Genomic DNA, 5,111 nt, shown 5'->3' with positions numbered 1-5,111 from the left:
GACCGTATCTTCTGTTGAAGGTAGTTTTAGGAATATCTTCATTCTTGACTTTGATCTAACCGAATATCGATCTTAAAAAAGATCCTTGCTCTTTTTAGATAATCAAGAAGCTCATTTATCCTTGGGATAGGGTACTTATTCTTTATTGTTACCTGGTTTAGCCCTCGGTAGTTGATACAAAGATAAAGAATTCTATCTTTCTTCTTTTGGAATAATACTAGGGCTCCCCATTGTGAACTACTTGGTCGAATATACCCTTGTTCTAGTAGTTATTTGAGTTGCTCTTTTAGTTTGATAGATTTAGAAATAGACATTTGTAAGGTCTTTTTATCACTGGAGCAGCTCCTAGAACAAGTTTGATCTCATGATCAACTTCTCTTTCTGGAGGTAGCTCAGTTAGCCCTTTAGGAAATATGTCAGCGTACTCTTTTAACTAGGATGGTTCTTCTTCTATATCTGACTATCTTTATTTACCTTGTTAAGCTTGATCAAGTAAACATGTAGTCCTTTCTTCAAGCCTTTCACAATTCGAGAAGCTTTTGTTAATTGAACTTTAGGTTTCCCTGTTTCACCTTGTGTAGTTGCTATTTCACCATTCAAATCCTGAAATGTGACTTGACCTTTTCCACAATGGATATGAGCATAATTGGGAATCAGCCAATCCATTCCTAGTAAACATTCATAAGCTCCTAAGTTCATTACTTTGAACCTCATACTTGAAAGGTTTTCTCCTAGGTTAAACTCTACCTTGGAAGTTTGTCATGTAGAAAGCACTTCCTTTCCATTTTCTAATTCCACAAGTATTTTTAACTTCTTAGTACACTTGGGTGAAATAAATGAGTGTGTACTTTTCCAAAACTTTAAATGATTTATATCGATGACTAGCTGGTGTCTGTATTACCGAATATTGAGACGATTTTGACCCTTCCTTTGGAATGCAGCATGAATAGTTGCTCTTTTAATATCTTCTTCCATAGTAGGGTCTTCCTTCCTATTAATCTCTTTTAGGCCAATATTTGACATTCTTCCTCTTGCCATAGCTACTTGACCACGGACTTGGGTAGCTCTGCCTTGACCTCAAAATTGGCCTTGGCAATGGTTTCCACTAAGCTTTGGAAAATCTCTCCTGAAACGTCCTGGCTCATTACAATGAAAGCACCTAAGACCATCCATGTTTCCCTGGGTAGAAACAAAATTTCCAATTGCATTGGATTTTTTCTTTTTCTTCTAAGGCCTTGGATTCTTTTTGCTTGACCTTTGTATCCTTCTTTGTTCTAGTTATTGTAGCTCTAGAACTTATTATTGTTAGGCTTTAATTGTACTTCCCGCACAATAGGAGCAGCCCGAATCAAAGCATCTTGGAGGTCTATTGGGCACATTGATTCCAAACAAGTGTTCACAGAGGATAATTTAGTCCATTGCAGAACTTGGGAATAATATCCATGGGCGATGTATATTTAAGAAGTGAAACAAACTTGGAGTAATATGCCTCTACGGTTAGTCCCATTTACTTCAAATTAAAGAACTCATTCATCTTCTATGTGCGATAAGCTGGAGATAAATACCTTCCTCTTATAGCTTCTTTTAGCAAATTCCAAGTAATGGTATCTTCAAAGACACCTTGATCTCAACACCACTGCTTCCACCAAAGTTGAGCTTCACCAATTAATTTTAGCTTAGCTATCATGGCTTGGTTGGTTGGGACAGTTGCATTGGCTTCCACATTCTCGCCTTTCCCACCAAATTTCAAAGGTTTGACTTGCTTCTAAAGATTCCTTTTCTCTTGAGCTTCATTGGGAATTAGTGGGTGCAAAATTCTGGGAAAATTTCAACAATTCCCAAGTTAAATTTTACAAAATTTATATAACATTAATATTAGAGTCTAATACTCAAATTATTTCTTGCTTAATTTATTGAAACAATTTCAATCAAAACTCTTTTTCCATTGCTAAAGTTAAACTACAATTTCTGAGGTTTCAAGGGAAAATAAGGTTCCATTATTTCTCTGATTGATAAAGTATCAATCAATATTCATTACAACTGATGTACAAGGTTATCAGATGGAAAGAAATACATTATTCAGATAGCTCATAGGCTCATCTTATTTTCTTCCTGAAAAGGATTCCCTACTACAATCTAAGCATGACACTCTGATACATCCTTTATGAAGAAACTTGGATTTCGAGAGTAGATATCTAAGAATCTATATTTTTTAGGGAATTCAAGTAATCCGTCATTTTTGTAGTTGTGGTGGCTAGAGTGACCTACAATTTTTATTCCATTATCTAGAAGGATCTTCATAACTTCCTTATAGATATACTGATTTAGTTTGATCTTCTTGCCTCTAATGTATAGGATTGAGCTTACACTAGCCTCATAAAATAGATAGATCTCAGCAACTTTAAGATCTTCCGTCCATTTTACCCTTTTCAGATTATTCTGAAGATAAGCTAGATGGCTTGCATCGATATAGTAGTATCCTCCGCTAATCATCAACCGTCTTTCACGATATAGAGGCAAGGGGTTGTACAATTGATCTAGTATCTGCATCACCTGAATTCTCTAGGCAAAACTAGATGAATGAATAGCTGACATAAACATTACTTGAAAGATCAAGAATCATTTCTAAGATTCGTTATTCTGCCATAATTCAAAAACATACATTAATAAATATAATAAAACATGTCCTAGGTATGTTTACCATCCCTTTTTTTTTTCTTAAGCTTATCTTGTATTCTATACTGACGTGCACTCTAATACCAGCTGTGAGGTGTCCACCAGTCTCAATCCATGACACACCCTTTAGTAGTCCATCAGTAGGTTTTCCAAAAATGATGTCGCTTGGTGCTTCCTTGGAATGTCATGGGGTTTTTCACTTAGGCCCTACTGAGTCTACTTCGCAACAGGAGAGTTCCGATCGACGGAACCCACTAGGATAGACCTGAATTTCTAGGTTCCTAAAATCAAACAAGTCTCCTAATAGCTAGCTAGTATCAGTAATTTCGAGTTTCCACTTCTACAGGATTACTCGATTTGAAGCGGACTTGCCACTACACTTGGTTCAAACAGAAAGGGAGATGGAGGGGAGTGCGATACGTCAACCCTCTTGCCCATAAGGCAAAATCCCATTCAGACCCCTTAAAACAATGGAAGTCAGTTCTACCTAATGAATAGTTGGTCAATTTATCCTCTTCCTATTTCTATTTTCAATTTAGAAAAGCTCCCAGCTAACCGGGACCACGCTACTGTTGGACGGCGGACCCGTTGGGGGTTACGCCCACCTCCCTTTCCTTTCATGATGGAATCATCTTTAGTTTTTTAACTACCTACATCACATTTATTGAAACATATACAATCAGCTTCCTTAATTACCCTGTTAAATCACATGTTCCTTCATATAAAATATCTCATGGACATGCATACAATTCAAACAATCCTTGAATAAAACAAACTTCTTTATTATATTGGAAGCTTATTACAATTTCCATCTTTCTAACCTTGCAGAAGATACACTGAATTCCACGACTGTATTCTATCCACCAAGATTCCACCCTTGTAAAAACTAGTATTTAGGGTTCTAGGATCCCAATCCTGGGTCACGAAGGGGCTCGTCAGATTCTAGGAACAATGTAGGATTTACAACCAGAGCCCCCCCTACCACCCACATTTCCTACTGCTCGAGACTATCCCTACTGGACAGAACTTTCACTAATGGATCCAGTATAAGCCTCACGAAGAGATAACCATAACCCCCTTGGAGTAGGGTCTCACAACTAGCTTGGGGATAGCCTAGCGCGATCCTTCCTTTTATCCTATTTGTTCATATTTTCAATTAGAGATCTAGATTCTAGCAAACACATACAATCCTTTCAAATGTATATCAAATGATGCAATGACAATCACACCATCGTACAATTTACAACTTCCATAGACAAGATAGACCTTATCCTAAGGTAACCTTACATTCTAATGAGGATTCTCCTCCCCATAAAGAAGTGTTGAGTGTATTTCTTACAACATGTTAAGCAAGGCATGAATTTTCCATTTGGGATATCTTACCCAACATAAGCAAAATTCCTTAAAGAAATATATTGGACCAATAACTTAATGAGATGACTTACAGATCCTTTAAATAGAGTTTCACCTTTCAAGCGAGACTTAACCTTGTCGCATTTGCCAATAAACATATCGAGTTATTTTACTAAACTCGAGTGCGCATAAAGTCATATGTGCAATAACCTCTTGTAACTCTTTCCATCATGATTCCATGATTTAGAATCTCACTTAATCTAACTATAAATCATAGCAATTAATTGTTTATCCTTGTACTAGTATGCTTTCTAGATGAAACTGCCAATTCGTGTAAGTGTAAAATATAGAGCTAATATTTTACATAATTATTTTATACGGTAAAATAATAACCTAGTAATGAATAACTTGGTTTGACATGACAACATTGGGAACTTCATCTTTGCTTATGCTTATGTTTGCCATACCCAATATTCCGTTGGTAGTGGCAACTCCTCTGGCAACCTTAGGTACTCTCGTATCTCTTGCAATACCCGTTCCTTGACCAATTGCGGTGGTTCCCATGGTCCTTTCACCTCGTCACTTTTGGAGCCATTGTTTGCAAGTGGATTCAAGAGATAAAGGAGGAATAAATTTGAAATAGGAGAGTGTAAGAGAAGATGGCTTAGTTAAAGACCGAGATAGGGGGGAATGAAGCTCTCTCTCTCTCTCTCTCTCTCTCTCTCTCTCTCTCTCTCTCTCTCTCTCTCTCTCTCTCTCTCTCTCTCTCTCTCTCAAGCTCCTTCTTGCAACCTCTTGGAGGGGTATCCTTCTATCTCCCTCTCTCTACCTCTCTCTTGCAACCTCTCAAGGTCTCCTTCTGCCTCTCTAACTACTCCCCATGCCTCATATTTGTAGGTAAACAAGAGAAGAAGGGTTGTGACTGAGAGGAAGAGCTCTTTATGGAAGGGATCTTGGAAAAATCAGCAATCTAATGCTCAAATCACAATTCTGATAGTTCCGTTGGCTCCAAAAGGGGTATAAGACTCCAAGACATTTGCTTAGAAATCTTCTTGATCACTCATTTTTCTTCTCCCTATTTG

The sequence above is a fragment of the Lygodium microphyllum genome, chromosome 29 (assembly GCF_053477565.2).
Source record: "Lygodium microphyllum isolate KBCC chromosome 29, Lygodium_microphyllum_v1.1.10, whole genome shotgun sequence".
Classification (NCBI taxonomy): Eukaryota; Viridiplantae; Streptophyta; class Polypodiopsida; order Schizaeales; family Lygodiaceae; genus Lygodium; species Lygodium microphyllum.
The sequence above is the reverse complement of the archived record's forward strand: the minus strand, read 5'-3'. Positions refer to the sequence as shown.